Below are 27058 nucleotides of genomic sequence, written 5' to 3'. Positions count from 1 at the left end.
GGATTAAATGCTTTACATAGGCAATGACGGATACGTGGATTGATTACATTGACTTATACTTGTTGGTTTATTGCTTATTTTCTTTATTATCTGAGTTGTGTTAGCTATACTTAGTCGGACGATAATGCCTACCAGCAGTGTTATTTTTTACTGACCTGCACTTGCTGCATTCTTTTATGAATGCAGAGTATCAGGTTAGATCCACTTCTGTGATGTGTGGCTGATAGTCGCTTAAGCTTCTCTTTGAGTTTCCAGGGTGAGCATGGACATCCACTGCCTTGAAGACTTTTCTATCGTTATGTCCTATTCTATTCAGAAATAGATACTCTATGTATTAGTATTACAGATTGTATTATTTCCCCTTTAGATGCTCTTGTGTTATTCAGACTAGACCCTGGGGGTGTTATCGTTATTCCGCACTATTCTACTACTTCTATATCAATATCGTGAGACTTATGTATTTGTTCTATTCCGTTGCTTAATTTCATTCTTTTATGTATTTATACATTGTTAGGTTGAGGGTTGGCTTACCGAGGTGGGATGGTAACTGCCCACTCGGTTTAAGCAAAATAGGTCGTGACATGTATACATTTATACCACCACTTGAACTAGTTATCATCAAATTAGGTGTTGATTCCCTCTATAAAATAATGTTGTGACCAGCCCCAAATTTGTATCTATAGATGTGTATTTGCTCCACTCATTTTGTTCTACTACTTGGTCCTTTTACTTACGAGAATTGTTGGATTGTTGTGAAAAATCTTACCCTATTCCCCCTTCCATAATGAAGTGATAGGATTATATAAAAAATATATAGAGAGAGGTTGAAGTGGGTCCACACAATTTACACTTCATATTTATAAAGCATTCTTTTTCCAAAAACGTGTCCACTATCTAAATCTATATGTGACAATAGTCAGATATTGCCATGTATATCATGATGCCATGTGGGCTTCAACTTATCCACTTTGTCTCCATCCATAATATGGTAATTAATTATTTGTTCCAAATTTACTTAAATATCAACCACTTTTAACGCTCCTCATATACTCATTATCATAATCATGTGGTAGAGTTCTAGTCCATAGCCTCTTTATACATACACCAAATATTATTTTCAATTACCGTCGTCACACTTGTTAAGTCCTAAAATATTTCGGGACCTCATCCTTTTATACACCGATCTCTTTATTTGCATACTTGAATATTACCAAAATTCTCCGATGCGAGCGATTCGAACCATTAACCCAAATTGTTTAAACTCCAACCTTCACAACACTTACTTATCAATTGTTAAGCATTACATAAATACTTATACTCGCAAAAAATAGTCTAGTCCTTCGAGCTTATGCCGGTTAACTTACGATAAATCCAACGTACAAAAGTACAGGATGTAACATCCACTAATGTAGGAGAAATCTCGAGGCGAAACCCTATCTTGGTTGTTTAACTCACAGAAGCTATAGAACTCATCCTGTTCATGCAAGCTTGCTTACGTCATAAGATAACAAAATTTTCTGGGGTGTAACATTCCCCCCCCCCCCCCCCCAAAGAAATATTCGTCCTCGAATGTTAAGGGTATGCTAGTATCAATTCAAGTACTCGTAGTAATTCCTACTATGTATAGCTTTGATTAATACCTCTCAATCTTTTGAGTTAGCCTTCAGATTTTTAATTACATTCCCAAGTCTAAGCATTTTTATCATCGATATCCTTCTAGTTAGTTTACTCCTGTCGTAGTTCTTTATCATCCTTGTCTGATACTTCTTGCTTTCTCTAGTATTATGATTCATATCATTACGTTAACCATCCCTTCCATTACTTCTGCTAAGTTGTTCTCCTTTGTCCGTTTTCCTCATATCATTAACTCATCTATCATGCTATATCTCTCTTCTCTTAACCTAATACTAATCACCCTGTGGCATCAGTTTATATTGAATCTCCAAAGAAAGTGGTCATAACTTAGCTACCTTCGTAATTGACTGTAACTTACTATATCCATCTATACTTGAAGCTTAAGAAAAGTTTTTCTTGTCTTGTAGTTACCCTTCTAATAACACTATATAATAGGAGTTATCTTCCCCCTGGGTCGGGTCACCATCGCATACTAGCTTCTTCTATTCCCTTTTTAACTCCTATAGGTCCACTTCCATTCTTTATTGAGATCATAATAGATCCTTCTTGAAATCACTTCTGGCATGCAGCATCTATAACACTCAGTCTAAATAATCGAGAATAAGCCCCTTCCTTACTAATGACTCCCTGTCGCTAGCTTTGCTTCTTTATCTTGCTTATATCTTTGCCTGTCTTGTATACTCTCCATCTTCTGCTGAGTTACTTATTCAACACTTACCTCGTCTTTTTCTTACTACTTGCGCCCCTATATCTCCTGGTATTTTTTCGTCAAGCTCGTCTAGTACTATACATTTCTTGTGAGTCATTATTGAAATCCATTCTCGTTCGGAATTTGTTGAGGTCTATAATACCATCTTCGTTAACTACTCCCTGGACACCTCACAAATATTCTTTCAAAAGATATACATAAGTTGCTCTTCTGGTATGGCCCTTCGTGATACCTGAACTCGTCAATCCTTATTCATACTTAATTATTCGAGATACATTTTGTTCTTATCATTTACTTCTCTCCCTAATCTTAATCTTTATAATCATTGCCTCTGTATCCCCATTACGAAATCATTCATATGAGCCTTTTGTTTATGGGGATACCGTCTTATTCTCGTTGATCTTACACCTGAGCAGAAGCCATAATACTCACATGATTTATCATCTTAAGGGGTTTTAAATTTTGTGTTAATCATGTCCCGCAATAGGCCTTGTAAGAGTACCATTTTGGGTAACTACTTGTATACATATATTGAATCAGCACCGATATAGGTAATTTTCTTTGTACTGCACCTATCATCATCTTAAGGTTAATACCGTTTTTCTATTATATGCCCATCCTTTAACTCTGTCTCATAATCTGTTTTACAACTACAATGTTGGACTTTCCGCCCCTCTTCCATTCTACAGCCCATATCTTATATTATCTTATCCTTACGTCTCTGCTTGCCAAATTGCCTCGGAATGTCCACGATTAATTCTTTGATTGCCTTTGATTGTCTTCTGGTTGGTACAACCATTAAACCATGAGGGAATTGCCTTTATCCTAATGCTTCCTTCCACGATCCCATTAAGACCCGTAAATCGTCTTACGTATTAGTCACCTTCATCGATATAGCTCGTAACTAATCTATGTTCCCTGTATCGCATCATCCACAAACTTACCATTTCTTGACTTACCTCTTCTCAATAATATTTCCTTGAGACATTTCCGTATAACTCACCGGGGATGCTATTCCATTTGTTGCTTTGTTGACATACACATAAAGCCAGACCGTCAATCATTCACAGTTAGACCTTGTTTCTTCTTTTCCTAGCTTCTCATCCTTTTTCTCAAATGATTTCGTTCATAGTACAATAGTAATAAGCATATTTCATAATACCATTGACTTTCCATTAGTAAAACTGTAACTTAAGGCTTCACGGCAGTCATTACAAACTCTTCTCTGATAAGTTCACACTATCATAGGAACATTATCCACTGCTATCTCAATATATTAGTAACAGGGTTATATGTGGTCCTTTTAGAATCCTTTGGAGATATGTTGTGCGTAAAGTCACTCTTTATGCATAAGATACTTTACACAATAAATAATCCCATATCCTTCGTCGTAATCTAATTAGTCACACATCACACATACTGGACATTCATCACTTATCGTTCTTTTTTTTCATTGATTAATCTTGTCTCCTTTTTCATTAGCATAGTCTGAATCCCTTCCTTTCTGCACCTCTCACTTTCCTTCATATTAGTAATAGCAAACTCCTATCATGTAACCATTCGGGTAAGTTCCAGGGTAAATAACCTGAACTGTAACACAGAACGCAACTGCAGTCGTAAGATCAACCAATTACCAGGCAAGGAGCTTTAGTAAACTAATTCCTTTCGATCTGTTATCTCGAGGTATCACTAAGGTCAATAGGGTTGGCCCATAGTGACTTAAAAGTTTTCCGCTATAATCATCGGGTGAAATCTAACTTAATAATCTAAATCAGTATTACATGCATAAGTGTATACATATATACCAAGTTCATTTCATAACTCAATCTTCCAAAAACATAAAAAGGTTAATCAAATTCTCCTGACTTGTAAACTTCTTTTGGAATGCTTATCTCTTTAATTCTCCTTGGTACATAAGACGTCTTTCTACCCCAAGCACATCATTTTCCCTTCGCATGTTTCTTATTCTATCCTGACCTAATATTATTCCTTTTAGCTTAATACATACGTGCTAAATTTTAACCAGCAATTGATTACTAACTTCATCTCTAATCACTCGCTTCTAGGCCCTTTCTTTCTCCTCATCATAATCCCACTTTTGGATTTCCATAATTTCCCTTATGTCCTCGGGAAATTTTGGCAGAGTTTCCTCTATAAGTATAACAATCCCAAACCTGCACACAGCCCAAAAAATACATCTCATGCCTTAGAAGGCCATATATAGAAACACATATGATATACAACTTGTTACACCTCGGAAAATCTTCCGTTGGTACACAAGTGAATGGAATAGTGAGGGCTATGAGTATTCGATATGTTCATGAGTGAGTGATGACGCTCGACGAACTCTAGAAAAGATTTCAAAGATGTTAGAGATGGGGGAAGAGGATTGCCAAGATAAGGCAAAGTATTTGATAAGTATCGGAAAGGAATTTCGAGTAACGAGTTAGCAAGGAATTAACGAAGTCTTGGAGAAGAGTAATAACATCCCTTGGATTGGTATTGAAGTGTTGAACAAGTGTTAAGCAGGTTCCATAAGGATTTGAGATCAAACGAATCGACGAAACGAAATTCGGGATCACTGGGGATTATACGGCCAAACATATTGGTCGTATAATTTATACGGTCCGTATGTCTGGACCGTATAATCCACCCAGATTGGCCAACTCTCTGGACCAAACATACGTCAAGGACATACGGTCCGTAGATTTTATACGGACCGTATGTTGGTCCGTAGATTTTATACGGACCGTATGTTGGTCCGTATATCTGGTCGGGCAGCTTTTTGCTCAATAAATGTAATGGACCAAGTCATTTTCATTTCATTTCCCTTGCACCCCCCTCTCTCTAAAAACATCTATCCACATGTATGATACATGTTTTCAAGGATATTAATCCATCAACAACATTAGATAAGTGAATCAAGGGTAAGAACCCATCAAAGATCTTCCAAAGTCAAGAAACCCAAAAGGAGGAAAACTAGGGTTTTGATCAAATTGGAATATTATCAACTCAAGCTCATTCCTACGACATCTAAGGTAAGATTCATGTTATTTGTATGTTGTTTGAGATATTTGAGAGTTGAAATGCTTGGTCACTAGAAGAGTTTAGCGAAATGGGTCTTGAATGATGAATAGTGACGTTTTGAGAGCATAGTCGAATTGGATCATGATTGTTGTTGAGTTGTGATATAAATGTGCTATAAACAACGTTGAGACCATGAACTAGACATTTTAGGCGAATGGGCGAAGTGGGGTATTATGACCATGAATGTGGGTGAATTAGAGCGAATTGAGAAATTTAGATAATGTGGGTAATGTGGATGGTTAATGACTATTGTTATGATATTGTGAATGTATTGTTGATGTTTGGGAGTTAAATTACGAAATGGGTGAATGATGTATAAATAGAGGAGATGCTGCCCGATTTTCTTTAGCTTTAGCCATATGTGCTAGTTATCGATTCTAACGATAGTATGCCCTTATTGAAGGTAGAAACGTGATCATCGGAGGAGTACGTGCAAGTGTAGAATAGTTCGACAAAGAGGTATGTAAGGCTAACCCTTCTTTCATAAGGCATGGTTCTTTGGCCAAACTCCTAATCCCTCTATATGAGTATGTTGACTATAATTGCTTCACATTCCGAGCTCATAAGCTCACTATCCTTGATATGTACTACGAATGCACTACGCACCCCAAGTGACGAGTAAGACTATGATATAGAAGTAACGATAATGATAATGATAGCAATGATGATAATGATAATGATAGTAATGATGATGATAATAATAATGATGCTAAAGGTGCCTACGGGCTATTTTGCTCAAACGTGCCTATGAAGAGCTATAATGAAACCCCGAGCTTATAACGCCGGTTAGAATATATGTGTATGAATATGTATAGAATATGTATACGATTACGAAACGCGCGCATACATCTGCAGATGGTACAGATAACCCTGAAGCCTTGGTAGGGCCAGGTATGAGTAACATTGAGCCTTGGTTGGCCAAGTATGTATATGAAACACTGATCCAATGAGGTCGGGTACGCTATGTAAATGCTATGTATATGAAATGACTATGTATATATTATGTAAAAGAATGTGATAAGACTATGTATAAGAATACGAATAAGGACATGTATACGAATACGAGCACAAGTATGGTACGAGTTTCATTATGGGACACGAATGACGATGTAAGTAAGTAAGCGACATGATGATGATGATATTATTGTCTCCCCTCCTATGCTATTCCATATGTTGTTCGTTATGTTTATATATATCAATGTTAATCATGCTTTACATACTCCGTACATTCTTCGTACTGACGTCCTTTTGGTTGTGGACGCTGCGTCATGCCCGTAGGTGCACAGGGAGACAGACTTGATCCATAGCTGCTCATTCAGAGTTGCATAGCAGAGCTCCATTCCTTTCGGAGCCGTAGCTTTGAGTACTTATTCTTTTGTGTATATAATTATGGCCATAGCGGGGTCCTGTCCCGCTCATACGACATGTCATATTCTTAGAGGCTCGTAGTCATGTGTATGTGGGTAGAGATGTTCGGCCATGTCGGCCTATGTTTTGTATATCTTTTGTTGGCCTCGTCGGCCTTGTACTTATGATGTGGCATAAATGCCTATGATATGTTAAACGATGATGATCGTCTAATGGGATCAATATGATTAACGATAAGAAAAGCACGAATTGACTTATGGTTCACCTAAATGTTATGTTATGTACGATACAGGGGTGCTCGGGTGGGGTAGTACCGGGTGCTCGTCGCGGCCCCCTAGCCGGGTCGTGACAAAAGTGGTATCAGAGCAGTTCAGTCCTAGGGTGTGTCTACGAGCCGTGTCTAGTAGAGTCTTGGTTATGGGTGTGTTGCGCGCCACACTTATAAACAAGAAGCTGCGGACATTTTAGGAATGAATGACCTTCTTTCTTCATAAGAATCGTGCGATAGTGCTAAGTCATAGGAAATAAGATTCCTTATACTAACCCTGATTGCAGTAGAAGAATGGTAATGATAGAAGAAATTGATTGATGACATTGGAAGCTACGGAGCTATAAGTTGAGAACTCAGCGAATTGAATGAATCCGAACAACGGTAAGCAACGGTACGAGGGATGTGCATCAAATAAAGTAAGAATATTGAGATGTTATCAAAATGCAAAGCTGAAGAATGAAAGAGAAAGTAAATAGGAAGAGGTAACAGGGCAGATCGCTAAAGGATCAAGTACATCTCGTATATTTATATAATATATGAGGTAAGTTTCCACATATTTGTTCTTTTAGTGAAAGTGGGAGCCCTGTGTGGCTGAGACATGTCGTATATTTATATATATATTGGCCTTGTGAGGCATTGTTGGTATTTGTTGCGTGCAGGTTTTGAGATAGTAAGAAATACAGAGGAAACTCTGCCGAAATTTTCCAGAATCTAAAGGAGATAAGATATAAGCTTGCAATATGTCCTAACGGGAAAATATGGGGTGCAAAAGAGTAATGGCAGAATGCGACTAAGTTAGGAGTATCGTTAATGACTACAGGAGTCGAGTTAGATAGTATGAAATTGATAGTAATGGCAGTGATGAGAGCGATATTGATACGGTAAAGAGAATGCTAGAGTAAACAAAGGGGGTTGGTAGCACTAAAACATGACATGGAGGAGAAAGTGTGACTCTAATAAAATGCGGTACTGGAGTAACGATTGGATGTATAAGCACGAGTAAATTACAATAAGTTTATTAGCAAAATAAAGTAACAGCGCCCGGAGACAGAGATATGAATATGAAAGGTATAATGAAGACATAGCGAGAACTGGGATACAGGGTAGGTAAAGTAGAGCAAGGAAACGATTAAAGATGTGGCATGTCCTATATGAATAAAGAGTGAATTCGAGTGTGAAACCAACAAGCGAACCATGGGGCAGTAGATAAGAAAGCTTGTAAGCCCGTGTTAAGGGAAAGTCCAGCACAGAGGTTCCTCAATGATAGAAATGATAGCGAGCAATGACAAAAAAAAAATTGATAAAGAGGAAAAAAAATGTGATATGGTAGAGTAGTAGTAGTTTGTGATTTGTATAATCAAAGGTATAAGTGATATCTTTGGATGGATGTAAAAGATCAATACCATGGAAAGATGAATAACGAAATAGGACGATTATTAGAAAGAGGATCTACACAAGGAGGATGAGAGGGGATGATCAGAATGAACAGAATAAGTCTTGGAAATGAAGAATGAATTGTACAAAGGCAGTATATTCTAAAGGACAAAGTGGTGCTAAGTTGAGAATAAGGTTCCACGTGCAAATAATCAAGGATTGATTATAAAATGGGAGGAAACAAGATAAATTGAGGAGGAAGGTATGTAAGGGAATAAGAATGAGAATAGAGAGAAAATGAAATATACAAAATACGCGTGCTTAAGAAGTAGTTGTGTTATGGTTAAAGGAAGATGGATCCCCTACGACTATCCTATACCAAGTTAGAATGACTAAATTATATGAAGTAATAAGTTGAAAAGAAAGGATGATCATGAGTTATGAAGTTTACCGTACGACGATAAAAGGATAGGTTAAAGCTATCACCGATGACAAGTGCAATGTGATTATGATTGGTTTTGAAACCAATGTGAGAGCAAGACAAGAGTGAAAGAGTTGAGGCATAAGAGGTATTAGTTGCGCATGAGACTTGTGTCCTGGAGAACCTAGATGACGTTACAAGTGAACTTCGAGCACCGAAGAAGAGGGCAAGTGACATTATATGACCGGTATGGATAGCCAGGCCTACTATTACTGTGAGCATCCCTATGGGGCAAAGAGTTGTTGATTGGAGCAGATTTGGACATTGACTTATAACTACCAAAGGAGCTAAGAAAAATACATTCTTGTTCGGATGGCTATATCGGTGGTGCTACTTGATTATAAACTGCAAGGTGAGTATGTTAAGACTTCACACATAAATTATCGTAGCTATAAATTATGAGGAAAGGCATGAATAAGATGTAGTATAATGAGGGATCTATGAATTAAATATTTGAAGGTGAGGCAACAGATTTGAGAATAGTACAAGTAAAACCCTCAAAGAGGGGGAAACGAGTAAAGAGAATACAAGTGTAGATATTGAAATGATGGACCCTAAGATGTGACAGACATAGACTCTAAAACAAAGAATGAGAGTTACGTATAAACGAGTCTAATAACGAGTAAATGAACGAACCTGAATTAAGCAAGCATCTGACACTGTACGGGAAATCATTCAAGAGGACCTTGACCCACGTGACATTAAGAGCAAATAACTCAAGGGGTATTGCAAAGGATGGTGATGTGATGCTAGAACGGAGGCAAAGGCACTGGCGGTATAGTCGTTGTTAATGATATTGCTATTTATAAGTGATAATGAAGAAAGAGACTTAAAGTTTCCATAGTAGAACACAAGATATGATAATCAAGGGGGAAAATAAGGGAAGAAAGAGAGCATGACGAGACAAGTTACTACAGATAGACAAAAGAGTTTAAGTATGTATGATCACCGAACCTTCGTGGTCGGGTATGCTGCATAAAGGATATGTGTATGATGTGATTACGAATAAAAATATGTACATGATATGCATATGGACATGACTATTGATACGACGGGTAAATGAGTACGATTACGAATACGGATACGGATGTCGATACCTGTATATGTATAGAAACATATGTACACGAATCACGCAAGAATGATTATGCCACCTGCAAGTGTTGGTGCGTCGCCAATGGAACCAGGTGATGTACGACCAGAAGAGAAAGAGATGGCCCGTGAGATTCAATAGTTAGCTAGCCTAGGAGTCCGAGTAGTGGACTCAGGTAGCAGCGGAGCTACTATTCAAAATTCAGCAGTCTTATCGCTAGTAGCGGAAGTAAAGAGTGACAATATGAGGATCCCATGCTAATGCAGTACAGAGATACACTCTCTCAGAAAGAGGAGTCCTCGTTGATATTTCAGGAGACGGAGTTCTCCGATGCCGAGGCAGCTTATGTGTCCCTGATGTGGCAGGTCTACGCCACCAGGTTTTGAGAGGAACTCATTATTCCCGTTACTCTGTTCACTCTGGGGCGACGAAAATGTATCACGACCTTAAGACTATATATTGGTGGAATGGGATGAAGAAAGACATAGCGGGATTTGTAGCTCAATGTCCCAATTGTCAACAGGTGAAAATCGAGCACCAAAAGCCCGGTGAATTATTGCAAGCTATAGGAATCCCAACGTGGAAATGGGAAGTGATTAACATGGACTTCATTTCTGGCTTACCCCGTTCTTGACAGAAGTATGATTCAATATGGGTGATTGTGGATAGACTAACCAAGTCAGCTCATTTCTTACCGGTCAGAACGACCTATGCAGTAGAAGATTATGCAAGGTTGTACCTTAAAGAGATAGTGAGACCCCCATTTATTTCAGCCCTTGGAAGAGGTCCAAGATGAGACGTCAAAATCATAAGGTATGAATGCTTTCCTTTTTTTTTTGCTTTTGGGTCGTGTGTGGCAAAATTTTTATGCTATTGTGTTGTGGCCCTGTGAGGCATCGATATTATGGGTTGTTGTGACAGGTTGGTAGTGCCATATGATAGGGGAAACTCTGGCAAAATTTTTATAGAATTCCCGAACCCTCTAACATTCGAGGACGAATGTTCTTAAGGGGGGAAGAATGTTACACCTCGGAAAATCTTCCGTTGGTACGCAAGTGAATGGACTAGTGAGGGCTATGAGTATTCGATATGTTCATGAGTGAGTGATGACGCTCAACGAACTCTAGAAAAGATTTCAAAGATGTTAGAGATGGGGGAAGAGGATTGCCAAGATAAGGCAAAGTATTTGATAAGTATCGGAAAGGAATTTCGAGTAACGAGTTAGCAAGGAATTAATGAAGTCTTGGAGAAGAGTAATAACATCCCTTGGATTGGTATTGAAGTGTTGAACAAGTGTTAAGAAGGTTCCATAAGGATTGGAGATCAAACGAATCGACGAAACGAAATTCGGGATCACTAGGGATTATACGGCCAAACACACTGGCCGTATAATTTATACGGTCCATATGTCTGGACCGTATAATCCACCCAGATTGGCCAACTCTCTAGACCAAACATACGGCCAGGACATACGGTCCGTAGATTTTATACGGACCGTATGTTGGTCCGTAGAATTTATACGGACCGTATGTTGGTCCGTAGATTTTATACGGACCGTATGTTGGTCCGTATATCTGGTCGGGCAGCTTTTTGCTCAATAAATGTAATGGACCAAGTCATTTTCATTTCATTTCCCTTGCACCCCCCTCTCTCTAAAAACATCTCTCCACATGTATGATATAAGTTTTCAAGGATATTAATCCATCAACAACATTAGATAAGTGAATCAAGGGTAAGAACCCATCAAAGATCTTCCAAAGTCAAGAAACCCAAAAGGAGGAAAACTAGGGTTTTGATCAAAGTGAAATATTATCAACTCAAGCTCATTCCTACGACATCTAAGGTAAGAGTCATGTTATTTGTATGTTTTTGAGATATTTGAGAGTTGAAATGCTTGGTCACTAGAAGAGCTTAGCGAAATGGGTCTTGAATGATGAATAGTGACGTTTTGAGAGCATAGTCGAATTGGATCATGATTGTTGTTGAGTTGTGATATAAATGTGCTATAAACGACGTTGAGACCATGAACTAGACATTTTAGGCGAATGGGCGAAGTGGGGTATTATGACCATGAATGTGGGTGAATTAGAGCGAATTGAGAAATTTAGATAATGTGGGTAATGTGGATGGATAATGACTATTGTTATGATATTGTGAATGTATTGTTGATGTTTGGGAGTTGAATTATGAAATGGGTGAATGATGTATAAATAGAGGAGATGCTGCCCGATTTTCTTTAGCTTTAGCCATATGTGCTAGTTATCGATTCTAACGATAGTATGCCCTTAATGAAGGTAGAAACGTGATCATCGGAGGAGTACGTGCAAGTGTAGAATAGTTCGACAAAGATGTATGTAAGGCTAACCCTTCTTTCATAAGGCATGGTTCTTTGGCCAAACTCCTAATCCCTCTATATGAGTATGTTGACTATAATTGCTTCACATTCCGAGCTCATAAGCTCACTATCCTTGATATGTACTACGAATGCACTACGCACCCCAAGTGACGAGTAAGACTATGATATAGAAGTAACGATAATGATAATGATAGCAATGATGATAATGATAATGATAGTAATGATGATGATAATAATAATGATGCTAAAGGTGCCTACGGGCTATTATGCTCATACGTGCCTATGAAGGGCTATAATGAAACTCCGAGCTTATAACGCCGGGTAGAATATATGTGTATGAATATGTATAGAATATGTATACGATTACGAAACGCGCGCATACATCTGCAGATGGTACGGATAACCCTGAAGCCTTGGTAGGGCCAGGTATGAGTAACATTGAGCCTTGACTGGCCAAGTATGTATATGAAACACTGATCCAATGAGGTCGGGTACGCTATGTAAATGCTATGTATTTGAAATGACTATGTATATATTATGTAAAAGAATGTGATAAGACTATGTATAAGAATACGAATAAGGACATGTATACGAATACGAGCACAAGTATGGTACGAGTTTCATTATGGGACACGAATGACGATGTAAGTAAGTAAGCGACATGATGATGATGATATTATTGTCTCCCCTCCTATGCTATTCCATATGTTGTTCGTTATGTTTATATATATCAATGTTAATCATGCTTTACATACTCAGTACATTCTTCGTATTGACGTCCTTTTGTTTGTGGACGCTGCGTCATGCCCGCAGGTGCACAGGGAGACAGACTCGATCCATAGCTGCTCATTCAGAGTTGCATAGCAGAGCTCCATTCCTTTCGGAGCCGTAGCTTTGAGTACTTATTCTTTTGTGTTTATAATTATGGGCATAGCGGGGTCCTGTCCCGCTCATACGACATGTCAGATGTTATATCCCGCATTTTTGTGCAATCAGATAATTCAAGACAATCGCGGGAGGACAACAAGCAAGGCCATATTTTATCTTGTTTGGCACATGAGTTGCTTATGAAAAGTCTAGAAGTGGAAATATGGAGAAAGACGAAGGGTAAATTTGGAAATTGGAAAAATACCTTCCATGAATTACAAGAACTAGCCAATACAATTGGGCTTGAAATTTTAAGCAAAAAGGAGAGGCCCAACCGGCCATGGACACGGGCTAGGCCCATATTGAATAAAATCGGTGAATAAAAAAGATGACTAAGTCATCTTTATCACCAAAAATCTCTAGAACTTTCAAGAAAGCAAAAGAGAGAAAAGAAGGAGAAAAACCCCAAGGCCTTTCGGCCAAGAGAAAAATTGCCAAGAAAAATTGATAAAAATTTCTTCAAAAGTCATTTTCCACTAATTAAAGGGTCCCAAACAAGGTGGAGTAGTCATTGGAACAAGAAAATACAAGTTCTTGAAGTTACAACTTTGGCTAAGTTGGAGGATCAAAGAAGAAGGTGAGAATTCATCTCCTTTAGATGTTATGAATATTTATGCATGTTGTAGTGTGCAAAAGTGAATGAAATTCATGAAGAACAAGAAAATAGCATGTGGCCGTGCATGTATATGTAGGTGTAAGAATCATGTTTCAATTATTTCATCTAGTATTTGGTTATTATTGTTGAGAATGTTATGTGGAAAGTGAAAGTTGAATGATTTTGTGAAAGAATAATGAGCGAGTTGTAATTAATGTTTTAGTTGTTGTGTCGTAGATTTTATATCGCAACTAAAGACTTGATAAGTTTGATGAAGTTTTGGTAATTGGAAGATTGTGTGAATTGAAAAATGATGTTTTTGCATGGATAGCGTGTAATGATATTAGTATGATGTTGTTGGAACGTATACTATAAGGTCGCTATTGTGTTCATTGAAGTTGGAAGGTTTTGAAGAAAGTGGTAAATTGAGATCATGTGTCTTGAATGGAATATGTGAATCGCTAGTGTAGTTGTTGAATTATATTAATAGTTTGGCCGGGTTTGAATTCCCGGGTTGTGATTGATGAGAATTTGGCTATGTTGAAGGTTGAGGATGGTATATTTACAGAGGAAGTGCTGCCGAAATTTCGGTAGCCAAGTGTTTCCTTAAGATTCTAACTCTAAGTATCCTAATAAGAGTTTTGGTAAACATGACCAATTTGCAGATTTTGACGAGATTGCAACGTGAATTTGTAATAGGAAAAGGAGCGAAAAGAGGTATGTAAGGCTTCACCCTTCTTTCTATGGCATGTCTTAGATGTAATAAGTCGGGTACGAGCCTCGGGGACAACCCTATTCCCCGGAATCCGCACCTAAAGTTTTCTCCTTTTTGTTCAATAGAATTGAACTAGAAAGTGTGCAAAATGATGGAAACACCTCCTAAACCCCTAGAACTTGCATAAATGGAACCCGATTACCCTAGAACCCTCAAAAGTAACGCCATGACATGTAACATATGTAAATCATATACGCCACCCCATCCGGCCCGAGGTGGGCCCGTTACTCTCAGATTTTCCTTATAGTCTTGCTTGACTTACTTGAAGTGAATCCAAAGGGAACCTTTGATCCCGATTTCGTTACCAAATGATAAGTACTATGACTCCTCTAACGAGGGCACTTCCATGACGATAATGATAACAATGATGTTAGATAAGAGGATATGCCTATGATACGTACTACCGGAATGACTCTATGACTAAGATGACTAAGCTAAGTATCTTATGTAAACACGAAGATGTTAAACTAATTTTTGAATCCTATTTATATTTCCTAGCTATGACTTTATTTTCTAAAGATTTCAAAGTCTAGGAACTGTCATCTATGATGCCCACGATTTCATTCTACGTTTACTTTAATATTATTCTCCGTTGATAGTCTCACCTTAAAATACTCGTTCCTTCCAGGTGAGACAAAGCGATCACAAGTATTCTATAATGTAATCGGAGGTTACCGACTTTATGTCACTCCGATAGACGAAACTTTCTTTGGACTCCCGTGCATGCTGGTTATATGATACAGGGATATGTGTATAGACATGTATATGTATATAGGACAAGTATTTGTATATAAGACATGTATATGTATAATAGAGAAGTAAATGTACACGTATATGTATATGGGGAAAGGGGAAGGGCCACTGTTATATCACAACCTGATTCAGCTGGATTTCATCCTGGACGCGGGATGCCCGGACGCTGGATATGGGAGAGCCGTACGCGGCGTCTGTATATATATGATGTATGATATATATGATATGATGTGTTGGGACACCGTTAGGGAGGGGGGTTGGGAGAGCCGATGTATTCGGCGTCTGTAAATGTGAGTAAAAGATACCGTTTACTGAATTGTACTGTTTTCTGTATACGAGAATAAGGGACCCCGTGTTCTGAAAAAGGGGCAATGCTATGACATGATACGCTATGCCAAGATATACTATGATATGAGATGCTACGACCTGACGTGATACGACACGCTATGATAGAGCAGCATAATATGATAAAATATGACACGATATAAATCCTATTTTCTGTGTCTACGAGAAAGAAATGTCTCAAAGAGAAAAGGACAAGCCTACATGATAGCCGGCCTGAAATAGAGGCCTTCCCACGTACAGGTTACTTTCCTGCCCCGTTATATGTCCTATGACTCCATGATATTGTTAATCGTACTCTATGTTACTGTTTATATTATCTTTTATGCCTTACATACTCGGTACACTATTCGTACTGACGTCCCTTCTTGTGGACGCTGCGTTTCGTGCCGCGCAGGTCAGCAGACAGGTGGACGTGATCCTTAGAAGCTCTACCAGCCACACTTGACAACGCTCCAGTTGTTTCGGAGCCTCACTCCAGCGGTACTATTTTGTGTATGTACATTCGGGCACAACAGTACTCGGCCCTTTCTATGTATAAGTGTACTATGTCTAGAGGCTCGCGGCCCCCTAGCCAGGTCGTGACACAACTCAACCACACAGGGTTGATTACCATAAAGAATGCAAAAGAATAAGGCTCACTCGTAAGTCATATCTGAACACCCTTCACTAGAATTTTATCTTTCCCTTCTAAACATTTCATCAATCAACCCCCTTTACCGAGGTGTATGTACTCGTAAATCATATATTCCCCTTATCTTCCTTTTCTTTGACCTCTTGCAAGTGAATCTGGATATACTACAACAATTAGTACTTATATTACATAACTTACCAGTATCCTTCTAAAATGATTGAACGATAAACTTTACTTCCTTATATAAGCACTGACGTCCTAAAGTTGCAACAACGGAAACCCTTACCTTGGCCCCACTTGAGAACTCTAATTCGGTACAAATTGATCTAATGGTGGTTGGGGGAGTTCTTCATCTGGTTGCTCTTCCACAGGTTGTTCTGTGATACCCAGACTGTCTACAAATGTACCAATTATACTGACTTTCCCAAACTTACCACTGTTCTCATTTGACCCCCATTCTGCGGATACCGTCAATCTGGGATTGCACGAATAGTCATCTCCTAATACTTGTCTATCCCTTACCTACTCAGTGGACTCCTCCTGGATCTCAGACGGGTCTATCTCCATGGAGGACATAACTTCTGATGGATCTGTATTGATAGAACATTCTCTGATGGGTCCGTATCATAAGAATGACTGACTCTGGAAGCCCCTAGACCATCAGACTTCTTTTCCATTGAAGTCATCTCACAGCTACAAAAACAATCAAGGTTAGGGTTGGAAATATTATATCCTGTGACTTAGCTCTATCGCACGATCTAGGATAAAAAGGAAGGTAACTATCCTAAATGCCCTGCAGCCTCCTGTCTATAAGCATGGCGCATAACACACCCATAAACAAGACTGTACTAGACACAACCTGTAGATAACCCTAGGCCAGAACTGCTTTGATACCACTTTTGTCACGATCCAAACCAGAGGGCCATGATGGGCACCTTACCGTACTAGCCAAGTACCGCCTGACATGCATCTGTAACATCAACATAAACATAGGTGGGTCGATAGGGCCATCATATGACTCTCAATGAACTCATAAGGAACATGCGTGTATTAACTAATCTGAATGTTACACCTCACACTTTCAGAACATGAGCACGTCACATATTTCACCTTAATGGAGTATCAGAGACGTCCCATGAAGTTTTGAAAGGTACAAGCCATGGGAAGTACGTAACAATGAAATAAAGAATGAATTACGATCCCGTAGGTCATAACGGGGAAGGAAAACCTTGGAACCAAAGGATATGACCCTTATTAAGTGTGATTAATGATAAATATCATGTATGGAGAGTTTTGAAAGATTTCGGGATCAAGCAAATTGAAGAAAATAAGTTTGACAAAAATTTGGAAAAAAAGTTGACAGAATTTTGGACAGAATTTTGGGTCACATTTGGAACTGTATATCTCCTACTATATCAGGAGTTTTGAGGTGTTTTAACATCCTAAAAATAAGTTCGTCGAATCTAGTTTCCAACGCAACAAACCGTTCGTCGATACGACATCGGAGCAGGGAGTTATGGGAATTTTAAAACGGATTGTCAGAAGCCCGTGAACCGACGCAGAAATTCTAGAAACCACTTAAAAAGGCCCAACAATTTCGGCCCATTATCCCAAAACTGAATTGGACTATTATATATATACCCCTTAAGTCATCTAACTTATCATTTTTCATCAATTTCTCACCATCTCTCACCTCCACACCTCTCTAGAATCTCCCACAACATTCATCCAATCCAAACCTCTCTAAACTTATCCCAAATCCTCTAGAACCTTCTTCCAACTTGTACAACATGCACATATATTCCTACAAGTCTATATGACAATTTTGGGTCATTTTTATTTCATTTTTCACATAGCCGCAAGTCCTAGAAACTTCTCCAAATATATTCCAACATATTTCCAAGCCCAAACCACAGATCAAATTGAAGATTAAAGTGGTTAAGGGTTTCCAAGGGAGGTCTACACTTGTCTCCCCTTCATGAAGATGTTGGGGTGAGCATTTTTAAGGTGGAGAAATCATGGAATTGAAGTGTTCTTGAATTTTGAGGTAACTTTTCATATTAGTTTCATGTTTATGAGTTTGTTTGGTAATTATGTTAAGATTTAAGGAGGAGGAAATTGGAGGAAAAGTTCAAATATGCAATTGATGATATTTTGAGTTGTGAATTAACTTGAATTATAATTGTTAGTATGTTTTGAGCATAATCTTGTTATGAGGGATAATAATGATTTTAAGGAATTGTCGTATACGAGTATATAAGGGGTTGTATGAAGTTGTTGTTATGGATTGACTATGAAAAGAAGTTTTAGGATTGAATTGAGTATAGTTTGAATGTAATCTTTTGATTATGGAATTGTTGATGTTTTATTGTGCTTTGGGAGTTGTTTTGAAGATTGGAGGGAGTAGAAGATATAGGGGAGATGCTGCCCCAATTTCGGCAGATTCTAAAAGGGTTTAATTTGGAGGCTTAAGATAAGCATATGACAATAAGCCTAACAATACCATGAATTCTCTTGAATGTAGATTACGAGCTTGGGAGGACACGCGTTAAGTAGTTGAAGTTAAGGCAACCGAAAAGGTATGTTAAGGCTAGTCCCTTTTCTTTCAAAAGGCATGATTCCTATGTTATGATTCCATATATGTTTCCATAACCTTCTTACTTCCAAAAGTTAGAAGTTCATGATTCTTAAAAGCTTCTTATGATACTAAAGATGAGATGTTTTCGAAGATGAACATGATGCTGATGATTTTAATTCTAAAAATTCCAAAGCTTATGATTTTAATGCTATTATGAGATTATTGAGCTTATTTCATGATTTCCTTGATTTTATTCTTTGTTGTTGATCTCACCTTATGTTACATGTTCCTTCAAGGTGAGATGTAGTGATAATGATTGTTCCATAATATAAATCGGAGGTTACCAACCTTACGTCACTCCGATAAAGTAGTAGCTTTTATTTGGGCTCTCATGCATGCTACTTGTTTTATATATGCATATGATGTATATATGCTTATATATATATATATATATGTATGGGATATGGGGAAAGGTGAGGCGTTATATATGCATAACCACCTGATCAGTTGGTATAATATGATATTGTCCCGATCGCGGGATGCCCGGACGCGGGATATATGGATAAATGGATCGGGCCGTTCATTCCGCGGCAATATATAATATATAATATATATATATATATATATATATATATATATATATATATATATATATATATATATATATATATATAAGGAATGTTTATTTAAAAAAGTTAAAGTTAGCATGCATAGTATCCGCCTTAAGAGGCAACCAGATGTACAGGCTATCTTTATCTCATGATATGTTCTATCTCTCTTGTATGTTGTTATTCATACCTTACATACTCGGTACATTGATCGTATTGACGTCCTTTCTTGTGGACGCTGCATTCATGCCCGTAGGTAGACATGTAGACGGATCTGACCCCTAGAAGTTTCATCAGCGGATTCTCAGGAGCACTCCACTTACTTCGGAGCTGCAGTCTATTTGGTATTGGTCCTTATGGTCACTTGTATTCTATGTAGAGGCTCGTAGACATGTATGTACAGTTAGACATTTCACAACCCTACCGGTTCATATCGTGTGTAACATTTTAGTAGCCTTGACTGTTGGTGCTAATGGACATAATTGTTGAAAATTATAAAGAGATGTGCCATTATGTTGTGATATATGTCCTTACAGATTATGATATCCATGAGCTATCTTTATGGTCCACCTAGAAATGTTTATGAGATGTATGTTTAGAGGTGCTCGGTGTGTTAGCTCCGGGTTCCCGTCATGGCCCTCTGGTTGGGTCGTGACAAAAGTAGTATCAGAGCAGTTCGTCCTACGGTATGTCTTCGAGCCGTGTCCAGTAGAGTCTTCAATATGGGTGTGAAGCGCGCCACACTTGTAAACAAGAGGCTGCAGGGCATTTAGGAACCATTGTTTCACGACCCAAACCGATGAGTCGTGACGAGTGTCTGACCGCCAGTGACCAAACACCCCTATACACATATCTGAACCATACTGAACATCAAGGGCCCATAAGTGACTCAAACTGATCTCATAAATGGGGGTGATATCATAAACTCTGTACAATCTATATATACATATACATGCTGAAGGAATAGTGCAAGCTGGGTAAGCTGCTACATATACTGTACACAAAAGAATAGAAGCTGACAAGGCCACATCATCTGACTAATACATACAACTGTCTACAGACCTCTACTGGAATAAAGCTGTAGAAGGAACGGGACAGGGCCCCGTCATACCCATATGCATATACATCTCAAAAGGGTGGAATACCAAAACTGACTGCAGCTCCGGATCAAATGGAGCGCACTGACCACTGCTGGATATAGAGGTCTTACTGAGTTGGACTACCTATCGATCTACCTGAACTTACGGGCATGAACGCAGCCCCCTGAGTAATAGGGAGTTAGTACGAAAAATCTATTGAGTATGTAAGGCATAAGAACAACATGTATATATATAAGAATCACAAATAAAATCTGAACTCATAAGCTGAAATGACTATCTGCATGTACTTGTATAAACTAGTATCTGTATGTATCTGTATAAATCTGTATAACTGACAATGGCTCTGTGGGCGTATAATATGCATGCTCTCAATGATGATCGTGCTCATGTATATATATATATATATATATATATAGGTCGTAGTGCTGAGGAACGTTCAGCCCGATCTATATCCCATTTAATAATGTTGAGGAACTTATGGCCCAATCCATATATCACATAATAATGCCGAGGAACATACGGCCCGATCCATATATCATCATCAAGGTGCACTAGCTGATCAGGTGGTAATGCTTATATAACGCCTATCCCTTTCCCCCTTACCCCATATACATATAGTACACGCGTATATAATGCCTTTTGGTCATGGGTCAATATGCATATGTATATGAATGCAATGCATACTGAAACGTGTACATAGAACGCTCGGAGTGACATAAGGACTTATTACTTCCGATGGACAACCTTTGAACTAATTTCATCATCATAAGAAATCTCAAGACCCATGAACAGAATGAACAATCATACGGGGTGTAGGAACATCAAAGATTGAAGTACTCCTAGTGCTTCTAAGAGTAGAGTAATATGGAAGTTCGATTACTTGCTAGTTGGCTCATATCATAGGATCATGCCAAAAGAAAAAAAAGGGGGTAGCCTTAACATACCTTAGAATATATCCAATCGTCCAACTTCTACTCCTCGAACTTGTAAGTCTACAATTAAGATAACATAGGCCTTAATTAGACTATTTACCTCGTTTACTAACCTTTTTTAAATACAAATAGAGCTTAACGAATTATGGACCACACTTCCCTTGTAAGCTTACAAATCTTTAACTTCCCATTCCATCTAGCATCAACCACAATAGCCACAACAACATTGACAACACTTACATATCAAAATATAATCAAATCCATTCCCAATCATCTCTTAAAATAGCCCCAAGTCACTATCTTAGCCTTCATCCATTTACCACTTCCATAAGTATCCTCTCTTCACTTAAAACCACTAAAACTCTTGATAATTAACTTAATCACAAGGGTCGAAATCATTTACATACCTTGAGAGGTCTAAGAGTCCAAGGATCAACTTCAACTCTAACTTCCTAAGCTTCACAACTTTGAAAAAACCCTAGAAACAACCTTTTTCTTCACAAGCTCGGGTCATACAGGGTTCGGATCTTACCAAATCTCCACTATTATGTTAGAAAATTTTGGAAGTAAATATACTAGGGTTTTCTCTGACTTGGAAGAGAGAAAATGAGAAATAAAGTTGTGGGATCATATATTTATACTTGGAACTAAAAATTTCCAGCGGTGTGGTTCGACGAACGGGTCGACGACCCGTCGACGTGTCAACGGTCCGTCGACTTGCTCCGTCGACCTGCGCTTGCAGATTCAAAGTTGCGAAAACATAATGATGCCGCACAACGACGGTGATGACTGGTCCCTGCAGATTTTCCTGAATCAGTTCAGGTTGCGTCGATTCGGTTCGTTCAACCTCCAATCCTGTAAATTACCAGGAATACCTGCTGGTGCCTTTGCACACGGGTTATGATAATTTCTATCTCCAAAACTCCGGCACAGGTCTCTATCCCAAAGGCATACCCGACTAGAAAACCATAAGTCCTATGACGAACACGAGAGGCGTAACACATTAACCCTTGCTTCTCATCTTAGATCGTGTCGTAGAGCTAAATTATAGGATGTGATGTCCCTGATTCTAACCCTAAATGTTTTGATTGTGAATAAGCAGTCGATTATGCCACTATGAGGTAATTGATGAGAATTGAAGTTGTTACTCCGAAAGGTATGTTTCCTGCCTCATTGATATTGATTGACTTTGATATAAGAACTTAAGCTAGATGTTACGGGTTTTTGTGATCACCCTGTGAGGCATTGGATGTGTTTTCTGGGCTGTGTGTAAGAATGAGGCAGTAAGAAGTATAGGAGAAACTCTGCCGAAATTTTTACAAATTGAATTGTTTGAGTGTCTATGCTATAGAGAAAGAATGAGGGAAAAATGTGACAATCGGATGTTTGGTAAGTCATGATTGAATGAACAATTATGAAATGCTTTCAAAGAGAAGTTTTAGAATGATTTCAATTTAATTTAAGGGAAGAACCTTGTAAGGAAAAAATGATTAGTAATTAAAGGAATTGGAATGAGTTGCATTCGAGATTTTAGAGAATTGAGATTTATTGAAGATATAGGGAAAGTTGACATTAAGAACTCAAATGCAGTATTACAATTTATAGATTGGCGAGTAAGAGAGGATGAGGAGATATTGATATGGAAAAGGAAGTTAACGAGCAGGGGAAAGTTTTACTCTATAAATTTATATATACATAAGATCAGGACGGGTTGATGACGGGTTTGTACTTATAGTGGAATGTTTTACAGATTTCTAGGCACGCACTATCAAATGGCAAAGGGGAAAAGAGTACTTCAAGGTCAAAGGAAATCAAGAAGGACCTTGAGGATGAAAATAAAAGAAAATACGTTAATGAATTGGTTAAAGCAAGTTATGTGACCATCGATGATAAGAGGAATTCTAATAAATTAGTAAGGTTGGCCAAAGGTAGACATTGATAGCATAAGACAATGGACTTGAAATAGAGATACGATTACAAAGGAAACAGGACAATCTTAAATAGTATTAGGATATTTTGTAAGTGAGATATTAATAAGCGATGTAAACGATAACTCATGAGTGGTCACATTAAATATTATGCGTGCCCTTATGTCACGACCCAGCCCCGTGGGCCATGACTAGTGCCCGAGCTGGACACCCGTAAGTACCTGTCAAACATAATCGGACTAATACTATAGGTCCTCAATCAATCACAACGTAATAACATACGCAAGCCGACGAGGCTGCCACTACGAAACGATAATATAAGCAAGCCGACACGGCTACTATAACAAAACGACAATATATGCAAGCCGGCAAGGCTGCTGCAGCGACAGAACATCCATAATGATCAAAATAACACAACTGATCACATCTGAACACAACCCACATACATGTCTACAGACCTCGAAGAGTATCGACAGTAACATATGACGGGACAGGGCCCCGTCGTACCCATAAACAAAAACATATATATATACATATCAGGAAGTCTGTACCAAAATCTGCACTCCGGAACGACGGAGCTCCCCAAGACAGCAGAAAGGGAATCCTAAGCTGGCGGATCACCAAAGTGAGTATCTGCACCTGCGGGCATGAAAAGCAGCCCCCCCCCCCCCCCCCACAAGAAAGGGGGTCAGTACGGAATATGTACTGAGCATATAAAGCATGAAATACAGTAAACGGGGTCATAACTGAAATAAGAAGTACAAAAAACGAGTACAATAACCAGAATACCAAAATGCTTGCTTTTGAAACATAAATCATGCATGTCAACATCATGTATCATATCCGGCTCATTATGGGACTCGGCGAACATGGTCGTCACCCCGTCTTTGGCGCCATAACATGGCATACTCCAGAACATAGCATAACTCTGTAACACAGCATAACGCCATAATACCATAACACAGTATAATACCATAACACAGCATAACACCATAATATATATATATATATATATATATATATATATATATATATATATATATATATATATATATATATTAATATATATCGTACCTGGCCCTCTAGTGAGGGACTCGGTGAACAATGCAGTGGAAGTGTGCACGCTAACAGATCCTGGCCCGGGACTCAGTGAAAGACATATTGAGGCATGCACGAGCAGAGTAGTGAGAAACTATATGCAATTTAAAACATTTTCAAGACCCAATATAATAATCAACACGAATTACCATTTGAAATTCAAGACAATAGTCGTATCAAATACCTTTCGAATGTCATTCGGAACATGTCAAACATCCCTTGAATGTTATCATATGTATATCACAAAGCCTTTAGGATCATAGTCATATGTCACTATAGTATGAAACACCTCATAACGTACAGTCACTAGTTATCACAGAGTTCCTAAGAATAAGAACGGGTATATATATATCGATTATTATCCAACGTACAGAAAACTAAAAAGGGAGACTCAATTACTTGAGAATTGCAATATCACGAAGTGAATAAGAATCATACATATCATTCAAAGGTTAGGAATGGAATTACCCCAAAATTTCATATCAGTCATCACTTAAGTTTAAGACATGCCAAAAGAAAGAAAGGATATCTTTACATACCTGTTAGCGACTATTCGTGAATCCTTTCGCCTCGTCGCTCTTTTAACCTATTTATATAAGAGTAACGTTATCGTTAGTAACTATATTTTCTAGTTCACGAATCTATAGCCCGTTTCTTATAGAAGCTATATTTCCGCTTATATATTCTCGTTTAGGGTTCTTTTCATTATTAAGGATTTAACGAAAATCGGGCAACATTTCCTCTATATGTTCGCCTAACCTGAATTTCCAATTATTCTCCTGTTAACACAGAAATACCAACAACAGAGATATACATAATAAATTCTCAAAATTCAGCCCATAGCAATTCTAACAACCCAACAATTTCTCTTAATCCATTCCAACCCACAATTTCCTATAACATCGATTTCATGCATTTTCTTAATTCCAATTTCATCCAATCCAATCCTAATAATTCCATTACAATACTATTAACACAATTACATCATAAAAAAAGATAATATTACCTTAATTTTCTCGGAGGAATTTTTACTCTTTATTGCTTCTATTTCGCAATTTCTTCTTCCCCGATTCAATATCCAATGTTGCTATCACCCCCTTTAGTTTGTAAATCACTTGAAGCTTGATTAAAACATTTAAGAACCAAAATTTTCTTCAACACCATGGCTGGCCGAGAGCAGCCGTGGTGGTTTTGTGATTACTCTTCACTTAACTTTCTTGAAAATGAAATCAAACTTGATTTCTCTATTAGCCACCATTTTATATATGGTTTCCCACATGGTGACACGTCCACCCCCCACCCAATGACTCACTAATCAATTTCTATTGAATTGTCATTTTCCTTTTCTCTTATTGTTTTTATATATTCGGGTGGGGCCCACTTAGTAATTAGGCTTAATTAATATTAATTAATCACCAATTCTTACTTCATAAGTTAATCATAATTAATTAGTTCCTAATTTCCAATAATATTTCTTCATTAAATAAAATTTATAAACAATTTATGTTCTAATTAAAAATTGAAAATTAAATTTTCCTATTTCATATCCAAAATAATCCCATCTTTAACTTGAGTCGATTTGCTTGCGAATAATTCGACGTATAAATATACGGGGTATAACACCTTATGATCGATCTTACGATATGTTAAAGGTACTGATTGAGCTGGGTATTAAAGTTAAGTTAGCAAATGCTACAGGGCAGGTTGATATTGTTTTCTCCGAATGTTAAAGTAGGATAATCATGATGTAATAATATCGGGGAGAAGAAGAATATCTTTATATAAGAGTAAGAAGATTATGATGTCATGAGAAGAGGAGAAGGGTAAGCAAGGTAAGTATGTTGCTAGTAAGGGTCAAGTAAGGTTTCCAAGAAAAGGGTTAAGGCGAAGGTAGAGGCGAAGAGCCATCCGGATAAATTTCTAAAGTAAGTAAGCAGGAAGGATAGAGTATGGCAATATGGAATAAAAGACGAATGCGAAGATTCTGAAACAGATCTTGATAAACAGGTTTGAAGTAATAACGATAGACATGGATATAACCTGAAAGGGAATAATCTGATTTTATGAAAAGTGTAAAGGGAAGATGAGGAATAGATGCAAGGAGAAAGAAAAAGGTGTGCTTCGTGAAGATTTCCTGATAAGAACCGGAACCGGCAGAATATTAGAAGGACTATGATGCATTACTGTAATGCAAACAAGTATTTAAGAGAACTATGGGACAATATGAGCTAAGCTAATAAAAGGATGAGTCGTGGGAATGAATATGTCACGACCCGACTAAGGGGCCATGACGGGTACCCGAAGCTGGCTACCGAGCACCACTTACTATGCTAATCATCTTGCTCAACCTGGACATACACCATCTCCAAGGCAACACACACATATATATATAAGCTCTCACGGCTACGAAAAATAAT

The sequence above is a fragment of the Lycium barbarum genome, chromosome 4, assembly GCF_019175385.1.
Source record: "Lycium barbarum isolate Lr01 chromosome 4, ASM1917538v2, whole genome shotgun sequence".
NCBI lineage: Eukaryota > Viridiplantae > Streptophyta > Magnoliopsida > Solanales > Solanaceae > Lycium > Lycium barbarum.
Note: the sequence above shows the minus strand (reverse complement) of the source record.